Source organism: Pteronotus mesoamericanus, unplaced genomic scaffold, assembly GCF_021234165.1.
Source record: "Pteronotus mesoamericanus isolate MK-2021 breed Mesoamerican mustached bat unplaced genomic scaffold, CSHL_Meso_final scaffold_636, whole genome shotgun sequence".
Taxonomy (NCBI): Eukaryota; Metazoa; Chordata; class Mammalia; order Chiroptera; family Mormoopidae; genus Pteronotus; species Pteronotus mesoamericanus.
Window position 1 is genome coordinate 714,316 of NW_026555324.1, and position 20,415 is coordinate 734,730.

General features: G+C 46.6%; 1 protein-coding gene across 1 annotated transcript in view; it reads right to left on the reverse strand.

The window, feature by feature from the left end:
* RFX2 (regulatory factor X2) overlaps positions 1 to 20,415 on the reverse strand; it is an 82,272-nt gene that overhangs the window by 39,564 nt on the left and 22,293 nt on the right. The gene's annotated exons all lie outside the window — the stretch shown is intronic.

Here is a 20,415-nt window from a genome sequence, read left to right on the forward strand (position 1 = left end):
GGTTGCAGAACTATTCCAGAGAAAGGGAGAGGGGCGGGGGTCAGGGACTGTGCTTTCAAATATCAAACCAAAGAGTAGTCCTGCCGGAGTTCGTCAGTGGCAGGCTGGGGACAACTATCTGTCCCTGTTCCAGGCTGATCAGATTGAACTATTTTCAGGGCTCATGGAACTGTTCACTCATTAGCCCAGCAAGTCAAAAGCTCCTGCTGGGTGCCTTCTATTTGGGGAGCCTGGCAAGTGCATTTTCCTAGGCGGGGTCTCTCCCCCTCGGCACTGTGACGTTGGGGCCAGGTCATCCTCTGGGCTGAAGTCCTGGCTTCGGATGGGTGTTGAGTAGTATCCCTGGCCCCCACCCGTTAGTTGCCAGGAGCACCCCTCTCCAAGTCGTGACAACCAAAAATGTCCTCAGACATAGTCCAGTGTCCCCTGGGGGCAGATCCTCCACCCTCAGTTAAGAACGAATGACTTAGGGAAAAAGGTGATATAGAGCGAGAGCAAAGAAACACCTTCTCCTGGGCTGGACAAAAGTCCTCAAGCATTTCAGCAGTAAGTCAAAATTGCCTTCTGCTCCTAGAGATCTTTGCCCATGAGAAAGTAAAGAGTGCGTTTCCTTGCAGCCGGATGCATGTATCTTTCTAATAGGTAGTTACACAATTAATTCTCTACAAAAAGACCCATTTAATATCAGAACAAAGTGGCAAATGATACAAAACCATTTTTTAAAAAGATTTTATTTATTTTTAGAGAGAGAGAACAAGATGGAGAAAGAGAGAGAAACATCAATGTGTGGTTGCCTCTTGTGCACCCCCTTCTGGGGACCTGGCCTGCAACCCAGGCATGTGCCCTGACAGGGAATCAAACCAGCGACCTTTCGGTTCACAGGCTGGTGCTCAATCCACTGAGCCACACCAGCCAGGGCCAAAACCATTCTATAAAATGCAGAAAGTCAAACTGTCTTCACTTTTAAACAAACCACTAGTGACCTGAAGCATTTGAGAGGCAGTAAATACACAAACTGCAGAGAGGAGGTGGCTTTGTGGTCAGACACACCCACCCCTGTCCCCGTCCTGTCCCCAGCTCTAAGCATGTCACTCCCACAAATGGAGTTTCCTGGCCCCGCCTCACAGGGAGGCCTGAATGGCACGGCACACATCATGGTGCCCAGGATATAGCGCCAGAACTTTCACATGTTTCTCTACCACTCCAAGAATTCTCATCTGTAAGAATGAGTGAAGAATTTTTTTAAACGCCTTTTTTTTTTTTTAATGTTAAGAAAAACTGGTAACAGAATAATTTGTCTAAGGGAAGCAGAAAGGGTGGTGTGTTTGAATCTGAGTGTGTTTGTGTAATCTCATCTTTATCTACAGGGACTATTCCATGACTTCCTCTAGTCCCCTTCCCAAATGCCATTGTTACCAATGAGAGCCACTGGATGGGTCTCCAGTCTGTGTCTGTGGCATTTTTTGTTTCCTGTGAGCCTGACTCAGTTCTCACCACTAGGTGTCCCCAAAGTCCTATGATGACTGGCACCTCCACTATGCGTCTTTCAGAGACGGAAATTGTGACTTTCCAGTCTTTATTTCCTGAGTCTCCAACTCTCTCTGCCTTCCTGACAGAAATGACCTGTGGAATATTCTGTTGGAAATTGCTTAAATAAGTTCTCTTATTTACAGTTTTCCCTAACATTTAAATCAGTCATTTGCACATTAAACAGCACTTTGTTCCCATTTGAAGCTAAGAAGTGGGTAACGTCGGTAACACTGTGAGGAAATAAGTGGGCTAGAACTCTGTGAAAAGAATCCACTAGCAATAAAGTGAGAAAGTTGACTTCACTGAGACCAGTTCTTTGATCCGCAGGCAGAAATAATTTTGCTCCAAAGTCCAAGTCCTATGAAGCAAGAAGAGCTGTAAGAGCCTTGGTGATATTGAGTCCATGCTTGGCTTACTGTGACAAGAAGACACCTTTCAAAAAACAAGTTATTCCTTATCGTAAGGTTTTTGTTTTTGTTTTGTTTTGTTTTTTTTAAAGAAAGAAGGGAAGGGAGGGAGAAAGAGCGGGAGAGAAACATCAATTGGTTGCCTCTTGTCCACACCCCAACCAGGGGACTGAACCGCAACCCAGGCCTGTGCTCTGACCTGGAATCAAACCAGCGACCCTTCACTTTGCAGGATGATGCCTAACCAACTGAGCCACACTGGCTAGGGCTCCGTGTCACATGGAGTTTTCATGTCAACATGTTCCCTGGTTTAACACACTATTTATCATGTATTGTCTGAGTTTATTGCACTGTTTGGCTTATATTGTTTAGACCAGGGACAGAAAACTTTATCTGCAAAGTACCAGAGACTTTTTGGTCGGTCCCTATGCAGCTACTAGACATTATCTTCTAGTATGACAGTGGCATGACAGTAGTGTTTGCTGACATATAAATGAATGATCTTGACTGTTCTTTTTTAAAAAGACTTTATTTATTTATTTTTAGGCAGAGGGGAAGGGAGGGAGAAACAGAGGGAGAGAAACATCAACGTGTAGTTGCCTCTTGTGTGCCCCCTACTGGGGACCTGGCCCCCAACCCAGGTCTGGGCCCTGAGTGGGAATTGAACCAGCGACCCTTTGGTTTGCAGGCCGGTGCTCAATCCACTGAGCCACACCAGCCAGGGCTTGTTCTTTTTTTTTTTAATTTTTAAAAAATATGTTTATTGATTTTAGAGAGAAAAAGAAGGAGAAAGGGAGAGAAAAATCAGTGTGGGAAAGAAACATCAATAAGTTGTCTCTCGCATGTGTCCTGACCAGGGATTGAACCTGCAACCTAGGTATGTGCCCTGACTGGAAATTGAACCCTCAAACATTTGGGTGTATAGGATGACGCTCCAACCAACTGAGCCACACCAGCCAGGGCTTGACTGTGTTCAAATAAAAGTTTATTTCCAAAAACAGGCAACCAGAGATAGTGGCTAGTGTTCTGTCCATATAATCTGGGTTTAATAAAGCGATGCGGTTTTGGAAAGTGGGTAGAAAAATGACTCTGTCTGGATTCAAAACCTTGAGATCCACAGGCCCTCAACTAGTGTGTAGTTCTTATGGTCACATCTCATCAACATCGCCAGAGTGGGGCGGGGCGGGGCTGCAGGGGGTGACTCAAATTGTTAGGGGGATGAAGCTGCTAACATTTAAAGACAAATGGAACTACCAAACAGTGGTCTGAAGTGACAATAATGGTGCTGTAAAGCTCATGAAGTCATACTGATTCACCAAACCCAGAGCCCCCAGATGCCAGGTGCAGCCCTTAAAACTTAGGGCAGGAGTTTAGGCAGAATGGACAGATCACTTTGGGGAGTTACAGTGGGTTGAATAGTGTCTCCCCAAATTCATGCCCACCTGGACTCTCAGAACGTGACCTTATTTGGAAATACTGTCTTTGCAGTAAACCCCAAGAAGAATAAATAAAAAGAAAAACAATGTAGTGGTTAAACTGCTTTAGTTTAGTTGTTAAACTGCTAAAGTTAAAGAGAGAGAGAGAAAGAGAGATTGAAAGCAGTCAGAGAAAAACCACATGCATTCAGGGGAGCGACGGCATAGATGACGGCCAACTCTCATCAGCAGCCATGGTGGCCAGGAGACAATGGAGTGACATCTTTAACATGCTGGGGAAAAAGAAACCTATTGCTCAGAATTCTATATCCAGTAAAACTATTCTTACAAGGAAGGTGAAATAAAGACATTTTATAAGAAACAAAACCTGAGAAACTCTGCTGCCTACACTGTATGAAATGCAAAAGGAAGTTCTTCAGGATGAAGGGAAATAACACCAGATGGTAAACTTGGATCTACAAGAAGGAATAAAGATTATTTGAAATGATAAATATGTGGGGTAATGACAAAAGATGGTATATTTTTCTTTTCTTCTTTTAATTTCTTTAAAAGTCTAATTAAGAAACCTGGAGTGGCTATAATCATCAGACAAAATGGATTTCAAGACAAGGAATATTTCTAGAAATAATGAGGGACACTTCATCATTATAAAACGATCAATTTATCAGGATGACACAATCATTATAGAAGGGTATACACCATGTAAAACCGCTTCAAAATATGTGAAGAAAAAAATCAACAGAAGTAAAGAAAGAAATATATAAATAAATAATCATAGTTTGAGATTTTAAACACCCTTCTCTCAGCAATTTGGTAGAAAATAAACAAAAATATCAGTAAGGATACAGGCTACCTGAAAGACACTATCAACCACATTGATCTAAATGACATTTATGGAACACAAAAAGCAAATCCTGCACATTCCTTACAAATGTACATGAAATATTCACTACATAGGTCATATTCTTGGACATAAAGTAAATACATTTCAAAAAACTAAAATTTTACAGAACATGTATGTATTTTGATCACAATGAACATACATCAGTAAGATATGTAGAAAAATGCCAATATTTAGAAAATTTAAAATACACTTCTAAAATAACCTGTAGGTAAAAAAAAAAAAAAAAAACATAAGAGAAACTAGAAAATATCTTGAACTAAATGATAATGGAAACACTATATCAAAAATTGTGGGATGCATCTAAAGCAGGGTCGAGATGGAAGTGTTTAGCTCTATAGGCTTATGTTGGAAAGGCTTAAAAATCAATAATTTATATTATCAACCTTAAGAAATCATAAAAAGACAAGCCAATTAAACTCAAATTAAGTGGAAAGAAGCAAATAATAAATAAAAAATAATGAAATAAAAACTCCACAGTAGAGAAAATGAACAAAACCAAAATTTCTTCAAAACTGATATTTCTTCCAAAAAGAAATGAGTTATCCAGGCAGGAAAAGACATGGAGGAAGCACAAATGCATATCACCAACTCAAGGTAAATGTATACGTACAGTATAATTTCAACTATATGACATTTTGGAAAAGAAGAAACTATGGAGACAGTTAAAGGGCCAGTGGTTTCCGGGAGCCTAGGGGGAAGGAGGGGTGGATAGGAAAGCATTTTTAGGGCAGGGAAAACACTCTGCGTTATGCTGTGCATGTGTCCAAACCCACGGGAAGTGCACCACCAAGACTGAACTCTAATGTAAGTAAGGACTTCAGGTGGTGAAGATGCGTCCGTGTAGGTTTCCTGAGTTGCAGCGCGCGCAGCGCTCTGGTGGAGGGTGTGGACAGTGAGGGAGGCCGTGCACCTGTGAGGGTGGAAGGTATATGAGACATTTCTGTCCCTTCCTTTCTCAGTTTTGCTATGAACCTAATGAAAACCGCTATTACAAAATCTTAGGGGAAAAGAAGATTGAAAACCCCCTAAAGAAACGGAAAAGACAAAAGAAAAAAACACAAATTGTCAATATCAGGAATGAAACAAGATATACCCACTACAAAACCTAAAGAAATCAAAATGATAATACGAAGCTATTATGAACAACTTTAACCAATAAATTCAACCACTTGGATCAAATGAACACTTATTGGAAAACCACAACATATCAAAAATGATACAAGATTAAATAAAAAAATGTGAATGTCATACCTTAAAAAAAACCTATATTATGTTTGAAAACCTCCTTACAAACTCCAGGCACAGACAGTTTCACTGGTAAATGCTACCAAACACCAAAAAAAGAATTAATATACAAATTCCATCAGGAAATAGAGAAAGAAACACCTCCCAAATAACTTTATGAAGTTAGCAAAATCCTGATATCAAAACTTGATAAAGATATTACAAGTATTTAGATTAGTATCTCTCATAAACACTTTTGCAAAAATCATAACAAAATAAATCTAACCCAGCAATATATAACCAATATAACTAATACCTACACTGCCAGTTGATTTTAAAGAAGATGTCATGGCAATTCAACAGAGGAAGGAAAGTTGTTTAAACAAATGGTATATTCATATGACAAGGAAAAAAAAGCCACTTTAATCCCTACCTCATACCATACACAAAAATGATTTCAAATTGGAACACAGACTTACACATAAAAACTAAAACTATAAAACTTCTAAGAGAAAACATAGGGGTGTAGGCAAAGATTTCTTAGACAAGATACAGAAATCATAAATATAAAAGAAAAACTTAATAAATTAGATTTCACCCAAATTTAAAACTTCTGTTCATTAAAAGACTTCGTTAAAACACAAATCGGTAAGCCACAGTCTGGGAGCAAATATTTGCAAAACATGTATCTGACAAAGGGCTTTTATCCACAATATCAAAAGCTCCTACAATTCAGCAGGAAGACAAATAAACTAATGGGCAAACGACGAATAGGCACTTCATAATGATATGCAGATGCTCAAAATGTATATGAACTGGTGTTTAACATTGTTAGTCACTAGGAAAATGCAGATTAAAACTACACTGAGATCCTACTAAATGCACACTAGAATGGCTAAAGTGAAATCTGACAACAACCAATGTTGTGAGCACATAGAGAAATTGTAACTCTCACACACTTGTGGGGATTTAAAATGATACATCCACACTGGAAAAAACGTTTGACAGTTTTCCAGAAAATTAAACCTACCCTTTAGCCCAGAATTCTTCTCCTAGGTATTTATCCAAAATAAATGGAAATAGCTGTCTTCAAAAAACTTGTAAGAGCATGTTCAAGCGGTTTTATTCACAATTGCCAAAAAGTGGGAGTAACCCAACCCAAGTGTCCATCATCAGAAGCATGGATGAGAAACTAGACTGTGGTAAGTTAAAAATGCATATGATAATTCCTAAAACAGCCACTAAAACAGTACAGATATAGCTGACAAGCCAATAGGGGAATACTAATAATTAATACAAAGGATTGAACTCATACAAGCAACGCACTGGTGAACCTCGAAGTCGTCATGCTGAGCGACAGAAGGTACAGGGTGTAGAAGGAAGCAAACTAATCTCAGGTTTAACACAAAATCAAAACAGTGTGTGGCAGGGGTGACTGGCAAGGGACAGATGGGAACTGCCCCCCAGGGAGCTGGATGGACACATTCTCTGTGATGAGAGGGTGTGTGTTACGTGAATTAGCCAAATATCAGTCTTCCAGACTCATGCATTTACTGTATGTAAAAGTTAACCTGAAAAAATCCTGTAAAGGTATAACAACAAAGTGGAGACTGGGAAGTGGTCCAAGGAAGGCAGGAGGGTGCTGACTGCAGGGGCCAGCGATGGCCACGCAGCGCTCACTGTCCGTCCTGTGTGCTGACTTCGTTAATGTTTGGAATTTCTGTTATAAAAAGTTAAACAAAAAACCCCGATCCAGCTATTAGCTTTCAGCCCCAAAGAAGAAGTGCAAATGTCTTTTATCGCTGGTCTGCCACATTAGCAGCCCTTGAAGAGCAGTAGTTTCGGCGCTTCTTCCAGAAGGTGTGAGGCTGGACTGAGTGATGCCTCCAGCTGGTAGAGGAGGGAGCAGCAGGGGACGAGGGCACTAATTAGCCACATTCAACATGAAGTTTGGGTATCCCCCTTTTCCTGCTCAGCTGGGACGCCTTGGTGACCAAGGTCACCCTAGAAGTAGTCTCATAGGTACCAGTGCAGGTCTGTGCTTCTGCTCTGAACTTGAACTTGCAATAGGGTCTAGGGACCATTCCGTCTCTATCTCTGTCACATTCATTTGTCTTCTCTCTTGTTTTTCTTCCCAAAGTGGGGACCTGAGTGTTCTCACTCTAACTCCTTTCATCTGTGGCACCTCCTGACTGAGGTCCAGACGCCTCCGGACAGCCAGGACAAAGGAGAGGGGACTCCAACACGGCCCAGCCTGGCCAGGTTGGCCCAAAGCTCCCAGTGGCTCAGAAACATGCCTGCTGTGTTTATAAGCCGAGCACTTTTCATTTGCCATCTGGTCCAAGATAAGAGCAGACAGGAGAAATAAGTGGGAAAGCGCAGCGTCATTGCTGCCACTTCCCCTCCTGGGCAGCATCAGCGTATAGAAGGCACATCTGACCTTCTGGAGGTGCTGCCAAGAACACCCACCCGTGAGGGTGCGTGCTGAGGTTCCCGAGTGCATGTGAGGGGGCACCGCAGAGCCATGGGCAGCAGCCCTGGGCTGCAGCCTCCATGAATGAATCTGCCCGGACACAAAGGGAAGAAACTTCTGTTTACAGGAAAATACTCTGGTTACCTAGTAACCAGTAATGACAGAAAAGGAAATGCAGGAAATGCTGAGGGCAATTTCTGGGCTGCTTCTGGCCTGACACTGACTCACCGGGACCTGAAGCAATCTCCTTTCATTCCTGCTCTTCCATACGCTGGGCCTGGGCGGAGGGGTCACCTGCCTTAGAGAGGTCTGACGGATATTCAGAGAATGTTGGTCACCTTTGGGTGATTAGGGAAGAACACACAAACGTTTTTAGTTCCCTCGTTCCGATTGGCTTTGGGGAGACACACAACCTCTTCCTTCTTCGAGGAGAGACACGGGTCTCCTGAGGCTATCAGTTCATGCTCTCCTGATGCATGGTAGCATCTGGATGGCACCAGGTTCATTTTCCCCAAGAAAGCAATTAGTTTTATCCCTGTGAACAAGAAGCAACAAGTCCAGAACACTCTCCGGAGTTCTTTCCCATTCTGGGTTCTGCCTGATGTTTGTAATGACATTCCCAGTGTTGTTACGGTGACCAGAAAAAGGAAGTCCATTCCTTCTCTTGGACCCCTTTCAATCTGAGTCCAGGTTTAAGGAGCAAGGGATGCATGGTTTAGGTTCTGTCTTAACTGTCCCTGATTCTGTGAGGCCCCTGCCCAGCCCTCACCACAGCCTTGCTCAGCTTCAGGCACCGAGAGGAGACTCGCACATTTGAGGAGCTAAATGCCCATCATCCTTTGCCGAAAAGCCAATGCTTTCACAGTCCGTGATGGTAGAAACCGCGTCCTTTCGCGCACTTGGATCACACCCAGCAGACCCTAGCGCAGGGTCATAGGCTCGGCACGGCCGACATTCTCTGTCCTGGGCACGGTGCGGTGCTGAGAGGCACCCCTGGCCTCCGGGAGCACCGCCAACACCCCGAGTCTCCAGGCCCTGCTCAGTGTCTCCTGGGGGCCAGAACCGCCCCCAGTGAGAACCACCGTCCTAAATGAACGTGAGATGTCTGAGAAATAAGCTAGATAAACGTGCTTGAGTGCAATGACCTTGTCGACAGGTGAAGAATAACAAAGAGGGGGTGGACCATAGCGGCCTGGACATGAAATTGTTACATTCTGCCAGGTAAGGAGTGGAATTGGGGTGGGGGGAAAGGGACCCTTTCAAAGCTCCTCACCAGGGAGGGGATTGGTATAAGGGAACTAAATGGTAATAGAAAAAAATACAATAAAAAAATTAAAAATAAATAAAAAATAAAAGCCTCCCCCCATTTCCAAGAGTTCCAGCTTGAACATCCAGCAAAGGCAATCCACTAGTCCTTCCCTGCCTAGACCTTCTGGACGTCTTGTCATTCCCCTGGCAATTCTTAACTTGTTCTTTTGCAGCGACAGACTTGAAGGATCAGAGCTGGCCCTGAGTTTCTCCGGAATCAAATATCTTCAGAGTTCAAATTCCTTTTTCTTTTGGTAAGAACTGGGCATCTGTTCCTGTTTTCTTCTCAGCAGCCAAATTCTTCCTCTTTCTCCAGCAGAGGATCAGGCCCAAGCCCTGGAAACTGGTCGTCTACCCGAAGTGCTCAGGACAGGAGGTAGCCAGGCCCTGGCCAGCCCCTGAGTCCCAGGCTGTCATCCTCGGTCACACGGGACAGCAGCCTTTCCTGCTGTCCTCACAGGAGCACTCTCTTACTTCCCTCTCAAAGAGAGAGATTTGACTACTAATTTAGATTGTTCAAGCTAAGGTCTCGTTACCTCATCTTGGATGTGGTCTGATTTTAGCTGCAAGTGACTATGTCATGGATTCAGGAAAAATGGAAATTAAAAAACCTTTACTAACATTTACACCCAGCAAATGTTTTAGGCATGCTCTTGATACCAGCTCTTATTAGTAAAAACTTAGACACTCTAAGATTTGGTGTCTGGGAAATGAACTGCCCCCAGGTTGTTTCTACTTCTGGGTGGTGTCCCAAAGTTCATCACAGCAGAGGGAATGGGAACAGGGTGCTGAGTGGGAAACCAACTGTCAGTTGCTGTTTTGTGCTAGGAGAGTGGGCAGGAAAAGCGTCTTACACTCACACATGTACACATGGTATACAGAGACCACACACACAACATACATATGCACACAAACACACAGAAACCATGCATATACACAAACACAGGTACATGCGTGCGCACACACACACACAACACAGGCTAATAGGAGAAAAATGGCCAAACTACTCAGGAGACACTATTGACATGTTCTTACTCTAGACATTTTTCTATTAAATTGAATGTTGACTAGTCCCAATAGGGAAAAATCAATAATTCTTATAGCAAAATGGGAGGGGATCCTATGTTTACATATTTGCACATGTGTATACGGGGGAAAAAAAATCTCAGAATGCAGTTTTCTCCATGGCTAACATTCTCATCCTGGGATTCTGCTCAGAAATTGTAACCCGTCACCCAGTTTCTGACACAGCCTCTTCCCCTCCGCTCTCAGCTCTGCACCGCAGTGCGTGATCCCCCAGGCGCTTGGCCCTGCCCGCAGCCCGCAGCCCTCCGTCGGTCTGGAGCCTGACCCTGACATTTCTGCTCCTCTCCCCCTGGCATCCTCAGTCCCCTCCACGCATTGTCTGTGGCAGCTTTCCTGCTACAGCGGCAGAATGGAGTGGCCGTAACAGGGACTGGCAGAGCCTATCACTCTCTGGCCCTTCTCGGAGCCCTGACCCAGGTGTGGGCGTGTGTCCCAGAACCTCCGCCTCCGCAGAGGACACGCTGCCCAGGCTGCCCTTTGCTTTCTGCCCAAGCCCCATTCTTGTAGCCCACACGTCACTTCCTACCACGCCCTCCTGAAGCCACATCCATTGCCGCTCCAAAACGACCCCACACCTCGGTGCCTCCACTGGCCCAGGGTCTGAGGAGACAGCTTGTGCTGTTTTGGCATCTTTGCCTCCCTCTCGCACTCTGCCCTCCAGGTTTTCACAACGGCCCCGTGGATCTCCCCAACCGAGGTCTCAGTGGCAGGTTTATAGGCTCCTCTGAACTCGACCTCTCCGTGTTTGGTGTTATCCCTTGAGGTTCCGTCCTCTTGTTTCTGGTCTCTTCTTTCCTCTGAGGATGTCTTCTGGGCCCCCTGCCTGGCCCCTCATTGTTCCACACCCTACCAAGGGCCCTCCTCTCCTCCAACTCTGTCACCTGCACCTTAACTTCCTGCCTCCCAGGCCTGGGTGCCCCTCAGGTGCCATGACAAATCCAAAAGGCAACTTCTTTCCCCCAAACTTGCCACTTCTCCTACATTTCCTCAGTCACTGGGGTGTAAGTCATTGGGCATCTCCTTTGACCTCGGGGCTACATCTACCTTGTGACCCTGCCTGCTGTCTCTGCCAGGCACCACCTTTCAGGGACCTAGTATCATCCTTGTCTCCTTGTCACACATCTGGAAGTCAGATCTGCCCCCAGAGTGGATGCATATTCTAAATCAAGGCCTACTACCCAGATGGGGTCCGAGACATTCGGAGGTCAAGGGTCTGTGTCCCTTGAGGAGGTGAAGTGTCATGCGCTAGGTGATCCCAGACTTGCCCTTCACATTAAGGGACAGTGCAGCCTACTCTGGGCAATCCAGACCTTGCGACCCAAAGGTTGTCAATGCCCGGCCAGCCTCCGAGCCCTGCTCTGTGGACTGCTGCACAAAAAGGGACACCTGATTCTCTCCCTGCTTCCCAACCTGCCACTGGATCTTAGTTCCACTAGGGAAGAGACTTAACAGTCTAGATAAGAAACTTGACTTCTGAACATGTGCTGAGGTGAGTGTCCTGTCGGGCAGGGAGGAGGAGGCACGGCAAGGACTTTGGACTCAGACACAATGAAGTTCAAATCTCAGCTCTGCCACTTGCTATGGCCGTGGCCTCAGATTCTTCATCTGCAAAAGGGACGGGGGAGGATGAAGTGGAATGAGGTACTGGACATGCCGCCTCAAGTCTGGATCCCAGTTAGTGCTCCATAAATCAATACAGTTGACCTTGAACAATGTGGTTTCAATGGCGCGGATCCACTTATATGTGGATTTTTTTCAATAAACATATTGGGAAATTTTTTTTTAGAGAGTTACAATAATTTGAACTTGCCTTGGCAGATGACTTATATGATTTTCTCATAACATTTTATTTTTCCTATCTCACTTTATTGTAAGGATACAGTATATAATACACCAAACAGTGAGTTTCAACCGGTATGCCACAGCGCACTGGTGGGCTGCAAGAATTTTTAAAAGATGCAATGCGTGACTGTTTAGTCAGGGGCACTTGCCTCTTTTCCCTTAGATTGTCAAATAAAAAAATGACAACAGCCAACGCAACAACAGCTGTCCAGTGTGAATGAATCAAAATTATACCTATTTTGGGGGGTCGGATTGGCAAAAAAATATATTTTTTGGTGTGCCACAGAATTTTAACGACTAGCTTATGTGCGCCATGAGATGAAAAGGCTGAAAATTGCTGACATATAACATACGAAATACGTGTTACTCGACTGTTTGTGTCATCAGTAAGGTGCCCAGACCACGGGAAGCTATTTGAAGTTGAGTTTTAGGGAAGTCAGAGTTACATGTGGACTTTGGACTGTGTTGGGGGATTGGCGCCCCTAATCCCCATGCACGACCAAGTGAAAAGGAAGGGCCAGCCAAGGACCCCAAAGACAATCACAGTGATGGTGGTGGAAGCGATTGGCTCAGCACCGACTGCATGCCAGACCTGGCTGCGTGCGTTACATGTGTGTTCCTACTTAGCTCTGAGGAAGCTATTCCATTATCACCCTCATTTTAGAAACAACAACAGACTGCGGCTCAGAGAGGTCTGGCCATGAGCCGAAGGCCATACATACAGCGTGAAGGGGCAGGGCTGGACTTGCGCCAGGACTTCCTCCTTTGACAGAAGGAGGCACAAGTGTGTAAAGATCCCTAAGTCTCCTGCTGTCCGGACTACACAGAGCCCTGTTGTCTTCCCAAAGAGAATGCAAAACAAAAACAGAATTCGGTGTTTTGCTTGACGAGCCTCCACCATTTGCGTATGTCACTGGAGCTCTGAATGGACTGCCAGGACTCAGTGAATGAGTTACATGAACCTGGGGGGACCTGCCCATGTCCTTACCCTGTCTGGTTCTGGTTAAAAACAGCTCTTTATTCATTCTTGTAACTTGTAAATAACGAACCTAACAGTCATTGTTCCTGTCTTTTCCCCACAGGAGTTGTCCACACAGTGTGCTGCTTCAGAATGATAACATCCCAGGTCAACCCCCTGGCCAGTAGTACACATTCAGCACCTGCTTTTACTCTCACCCTTGGAATCTGATGCCACTTGGTTTCCATGGCCCTCTTTGTCCTCTTCGAACCTCATGAGCACATGTGCCCACCGACCCTCTCCACACAGGCATGCTATGTCTCCTTGGCCCTCCCCACTGCCCTGTATATATGCCTTTGCTGTCACTCTATGGAGAAGGCCAGGCTTCCTCTGATTTCCAACTGAGTGTCTAACTGGCCTGACCCAACCCTGTAGGTTCCTGCAGTTCAATCCAAGTGGAATTCAATGTGCCAGGCGTGGTGCCCAGGCCTGCAGGGCCCGGGGGTGGGCCACTGCACTGTGCTGCCTACACCCACAAGTTGATGTCTTTGCAGAACCAAGGGTGGCCAGCATGGTGCCGGTGGTTCAGATCCAGGATGACAAGCAGGTGGCACTCATCCTGGCATAGAGGGTCACTGGAGGCTGGATAGCTGTTCATGCTAGGACCATAGCCACAATGGCACCTGCAAGAAAGGGACTGATGTGACCCCATGAAATAGCGCCTAGGCGAGGCTGGAGAGCACTCTGTCCCGAAAAGATCTACCCGCCTGTTATGGTACGCACAGAAGAACTGCTCAGTTGACAAGGGGGACAGGGAAACTCACCAGTGGCTGCAAAGCGGACCAAAGCATGGCGGTGAGCAGTGATTAAAGCCCTCCATCAGGCCACCTCATTGTCCAGTGCAGGTTTCCTGACCGTGGCACTGTGGACATAGGGCAAGGTCACTCTTGGTTGTACGGCCATCTGGGCACTCTGGGAGGCTGAGCAGCATCCCTGGTCTCTATCACTTGATGCCAGGAACACCCACCATCCAGCTGTGACAACCTCAGACATCTTGAGCATCGCCCAGTGTCCCTGAGGGGCAGAGTCAGCAGGGGCTGAGAGACACTGCTTTGTCTTTCCTGGGACTTCTCATAAACTCTAACCTGCATCTTAACACAATTCCCAGGAGACCTGAATCACATTCAAGTGTGAGGAGCATGGCTCTAAACCAGGGTTTCTCAGCCCTGACAATACAGACTTTGGGGCTGGCTCATTCTCTGTGGGTGGCTGTTCTGGGCACTGCAGGGTGCTGAGCAGCATCTCCAGCCCCCACCCACTTGATGTCAGGAGCACCTTCTCTCTCCCAGTCATGACAACACAAAATGTCTCCACACATGGTCCACTAGTGTCCCCTGGGGCACAAGATCACCCTCACTGAGGACTACTGGTCCAAGGCCACAGCCTCACTACACACGGCATCTCCAATTAGCCGAACCATTCTTCTTGCTTAGTGCCCTCAGCTCGCCTTCCTATCACACTGCTATTCACACATGTGGCTTTGGGACCAGCCAGGCCTCCTTGAGAAAACCAAGTCCGGGTCTTAAACACACTTGTGACCCTCTCCTTGCTCCCCCTTGCCACTGCTGGCCCTTAGCACGATCCCCATAATGAGCCTCCAGAAATATCCGAAGTGAAAGGGGAGGGGAGGCTCCTGCGGCTCGGGGCTGCCCGCCTCCGCTGTCCCCGGGGCCACACCCTGGCCTCCCCAGCGGCCGGCCACGGGCCCCTGGCTCCGGGTTCTGGGTGCTGTGTCCTCAGTGTCCTGCTTTTGGATTTTATCTCCTCCTCCAGCAGCCTTTCTTTCCCTCAAAATCGCACCCTGGTTTCTCTCTTTCTCCCTCCTGCACGCTCTCCAGCAGGTGACGAATGTGTGAGGCCAGTGAAGATGTGCGCAGCCCGGGAGGCTGCCTGGTGCAAGGCGAGAGTCTGCCCTCAGTCGACCCCCCTCCACCTCCCAAGACTTCGGAGCGGCCTAGCCAGCTGGCAGAGGAGAGGGCAAGGCAGGACAACAAGGGACAGGGCAGGAGCGTCTTCCTTGATAGCCTCTCCTGGGTCTCAGCCGGGTGACAGCCTGGCACAGGACAGGGCTGCCTCGCAACAAGGGTCTCCTGTCCTGTTCCCCACCACCGTCCCCAGGGACAAACAATGGCCACAGGTGATGGGCGGTACCTCTGTGACTGATTTGGGCAAAGGGGAGGCCGACCTCCTTTGTCCTGCCAACATGGCACATGGGGCTTTTCCAAGTTAGCCCCTACCTGCCTTCCTGCTGTCACTTTACTCTGAAATTTAAAAAATGGAGAAATGGCCCCACTAACAATCAAGAACTTCTTGAAATCACAGCTCTGGCTGGGCCCTTAGAACTCACCCAGCCCATGAACAATAAAAAAATTTTAAAAAAAGAAAAAAAAGAAATCACCCAGCCCAGCTCTTTTACCCAATGGATGATGGATGTGTCCAAAATGGTAAATGGTTGGCCCAAGCTACAAAGCCTAAAGTTGGGTAAAGTATTTCCATGGGAAATTTCAAAAAATAATTTATTTAAAAGAATATTTTAAAATGAGGCAGCAATTCCTGAAAAATGACTTGCCTGCTTTGACTGGTATAGCTCAGTTGACTAGGTGTCTTCCTGCAAAGCGGAATGTTGCTGGTTCGATTCCTAGTCAGGGCACACACCTGGGTTCTAGGTTTGGTCCCTGATCTGGGAGAGTATGAGGGGGAACTGATCGATGTTTCTCACATCACTGTTTCTCTCTCTTTCTTCCTCTAAAAAATAAATAAATAAAATCTTTTAAAAATGACTTGCCCACACTGGGGCTGGGTGTGAAACAGTTTTCCGGAATGTAGGGTAGCATTCCTTCTGGAAGGATTTATCTTTTTCAGTACTTGGTGATCTACAGCTACCCTCTGCAACAGGCTGTGGGAAGGACCGTGGGTTCGAATGGACCATCTAGGGAGTCTTTGCATAAGTCAGAATCCAAGTCGATTCCAGCAACATTCACTGTAATTGGATCTTGACTACTACGTCAAAGAGGGCTGGCAGCTGAAGAGCTTGCTTCTTTTTTTTTTTTTTTTTTTTTTACAAGCTTGCTTTTACCTGTTCTAGAACAGAAATGATACCCCGCTATAAATTTCAACTGCAAAAAGAGAGTTGGGAAACTTGCTCAGATACTTTAAATTGTCCCAAGAGGTTAGCTGTAATGCTGGCACAGAAATGAAAGGAACATTTTCTTGAAGCTACAGGGTGAACGGCCCTTAAAAAAAAGAACAGCTGTATTAACTAAAGCAAGTCTCACCGAAGGGCTGTTTTGCTGCCCACAGGCTGCAGTGTTCTGATGTGGTGGCACTTTTGTGGCTGTTGCTGATTAGTCACACAGATTGCACTCCTGGCGAACAAGGCGAGATCAAGTCCCCACCAAAAACCTGCGCTGCCTAACCCTTCTCAATTTATAGCCCTGGTTGGTGGGCAGGGGCAAGGGGGATGGTGCTGAGAGGAGGGAAAGAAATGTGCCACCAGCTTTGAATGAAGTTCAGGGGCAGTGTTTACCTAAGCAACAGCCCTGGTAAACAATCACTATCTCTGGCTGGCCCAGGAGGGGGGGCGGGAGGGGGGAATGACACTGTTTTGATCGAAATCTACCCTGTGGCTGCAAAGTGCCCATTAACAGGGTCAGGGTTTGCCACTCCCCTGTTAGTGGGAACACACCTGCTTCCCCTAATATAACATCCATGTTCCCCTGAGAGTCAGCAACCTCTTCAGAGGAATACTGAAGAGCCAGAAGGCTCTGGGTTCAGTTTCCACCAGCAGCCACCCTTGCATGTGAATGTCTTTCTGTGTGAGCCGTCAGCGTTCAACTCCTGGCCTTTCCTTTCTAATATTCTCAGGCAGCAGGAACGAAAGCATCGTGCTGAGAAGTGCTCCAGAAGCTGCGGCTCACCGGAGACCTCCGGTAGTAGGTCGGCCGGCTAATGATTTTATAAGCATGAGGAAGTAGATCAAAAAAAGAAATTCCACTTAAGACTGAAATATGTATCCATTTGAGAGCAGTCTAGGACAGATTCAAATGGCTAAAAGTTTGCCCCCCACCCCATATCTCCTCTTGATTTATATGCAGGGTAAGATGTCAATATGACAATATGCTCTCTTCTAAGTAGACCCCAGGTGGACCCAGCTTAACCTGTCATGGCAGATTAAACACAAACATAATTTCATCAGAGAAAAATATATGCAGATGTTCAATTAAAGCCCAGGAGTCTGTAGTCCTGGCTTTGCTTGCCAGCGCTCATTGTTTGCTGAGTAACAACGGTTGCCGGGGACGACGCAGTCCACTCCCGTCTCCAAGAGCCTGTTGCTGGGCAACCAGGAGAATACTTCCCAAACCAAACAATGTCATCCCAGGAGCAATCCTCTCTATCTCACATTAACCAGATCTAAAAAAAAACCCTCCCAAATATGTAATCTATTATTTTCAGAAGCCCTAAGAGAAAGGCAAATAATCTCTTCTCTATAGTAACCAAGGGGAAAACAGTTTACCATATTTGTTCTGAAATAACAAAACCCGAGAAGGACCAACTCTGTTCGCAGAAGCATCACAGAAGGGACTTCTTCAGTCGTCCCTAGTGCCCAGAGGAGAAAGTGCCTTTTTCTCCAAGAAGAAAGAATTTATTTAATATCCAGCAAACAGTGTGGGATAGTGCACAAGGGTTTTTGGGGCAGTGATTAGACAAATGAAAACAACCTGGGGATTAAACTATTTGGAAAAAAATGTAAGAGAAATAGCTCCTAATTAAAAAGACTTTTGAAAACGTCATGTACATACAAAATAGGTGCACACTGCGTCTTTGACTCAGCAGTAGAAAGGCCTCCCGGGCTCTGCCGGAAGGAACTCAGAGCATCTGGCGTCCCTTTGCCTGCTCTTCCTGCCCCACTCAGAGAGGGGAGGGCGCTTGGAAGAGGAAGCCAGGCCACATCAGAGGCCCCCAGATGGCAGGACGAACAGGGACACACAGCCCCAGAAAGAGGCAGCAGGGAGGTCCCAAGCATTGGCCAATCTTGACCCAGAGGGGAAAAGAAAGAAAAACAAGTTAAACTGAAAGCACACAGCCTTGGCTCTGTCCGGAGCGATGTGGGCTGAGCACGGGTTCCCTGTGGCTTTGGAACTGGCACAGGGAGCAGGCAGCACCTCATCTTACAAGGGGGACCGAGAGTTCTAAGCGGATGTCTTTTGGTGTTTGTGTGGGGAGAGGCAGGCGCATGTCCGAGGATCGTAAAACCTTTTGACAGAATGGGAAACATATGGCTCTGGCCGCAAGGCATCCGCATCTTAGAGGATAAAAGTACGTGACAAAACAAGGCCTCTGAGGTGGACGCAGTCGGTGTTCAAAAACTTTGTTTTTGTAAGTTAGCCTCCAGGAGTTGATCTTAAAATAAATAGGAGGGAATCAGATGCCATGCTCTAAGAATCTGAACCTGGGCTCCAGGGACATGAGGAATTTAAAGCCACACTCTTGGGCCACTAACCAACCAACGGCAAAGCGGTGACGAGGAAGGTTGGCACATCTCTAGGTCTGGAGGTGAGACCACCAGCAGCCACAGCCATGGGGGTCGCTTCTCAGGCACTGCCCAGGGACACTGATAATCTGCCTGGACTCCCCGTTGGGAGGGAGGCTCGGACATGCAGCTGCGAAGACCCCGAACTCTGTCTCTGAGAGAGGACTGACACGGGGGTCCTACTTGCCTTATTCATTGATCTCAATTAAAAAGTATATTTATTGACTGCCTAGCACGGGCCAGGCATTGGTCTGTGATCAAAGCAGACCCAGGTCCTTCCCCAGCGGAGCTTACATTCTAGTGGATAGTGAGTGGGTGGCAGGGTGGTTCCAGACAGTTAACAAAATAAGTAAGAAAAATATACAGCATGTCAGATGCTGATAGGTGCCACAGGGAAAAATGGAGCAGGGATAGGGAGTGCTGGGGTAGGGTTGCAATTTTTAAAGGGTTGTGTCATGTGCCTCCCTGAGAAGGTTCGTTACAGTTAAAAGATGAGGAAAGCGCAGAGCAGAGCCCTTCAGATGCCCAGAGGAGTGTTCTGTGGAGGGCACAACATTCCAGGGCGGGGAGAGCCCATGCACAGGCCCTGAGTGGGGACAATGCTTGGCTGGGACTAGAGCTGAGTGGACCAGGAGGCAAGAAGGAGAAGAGGAGACCCGCGCAGACTATCACGAGCTTCGGCTTTTGCTCACAGTGAATGACATGAATGTGATCAGAGGGTTTGAGGTCAGGAATGACCAGACTTGACTTGTGTTTTCACTAGGCCCCTCTGGCTGCTGGATGAAAACAGGAAAAGGAAAAGGGTAGAGGAAGAGAGAGCAGTTAGGAGACTGATGTGATCATCCAGATGAGAGGCCTGGCCTGGCCTGGCCTGGGAGGCGGCCGTGGAAGGCTACAGAGCGGCCAGATGCTGGATAAATACTGGAGGTGGAATCACAGGACTTGCTAGTTGGTTGGGCATGGAGTATGAGGGAAAGGACTCAAGAGTGTCTTAAAGGTTCTTGGCAACTGAAAAGATAAGATGAGGAAAACTGCAGAAGGAGGCCTGAGGAGCACCCAGGAACTGAGTTTGAAAGGTATGAGGTGTGAAAGGCTCTTCGACACCCAAGTTGGGATTCTGACAAGTCTGGCAGACACAGTGTACAAGGGAGGGCCTGAGGGGCAAGAGTAGGCTGTCCTGGGAGCCTCCATACCCCCCCACTACTCTGCGAGGGCACAGCAAGGAGTCTGTAACCCAGAAGAAGGGCTGGCACCCTGACCCCGGACTTCCAGCCTCCAGAACGGTGAACAATAAACTTCCATGGTTTATAAACCACCCAGTCCATGGTGCTTTGTCACGGCAGCTCAAACAGAGTAAAACAGACCAATGCCCACCCCCACCCCACGTTTCTGCCTCATGGTCTAACAGAAGCCTCGTCCTTTGTGTTTGTGCCCACATGCAGTTTGTTCTCTTTACTGCTTCCATACGGTCACTATAGGCCTCTTTTCAAATCCACCAACATATCTGACCTTTCCAATATCCACGTATTACTAGAAGTTAGTTTAACACACCTATTTCTCTTGCCATGTCGGCATACATACACAAAACCTTAAATAAGAAAAAGCTCTAGACTCACATAGAAAAATAGAAGTGTTTCTAAGTCATGCTCAAACTACA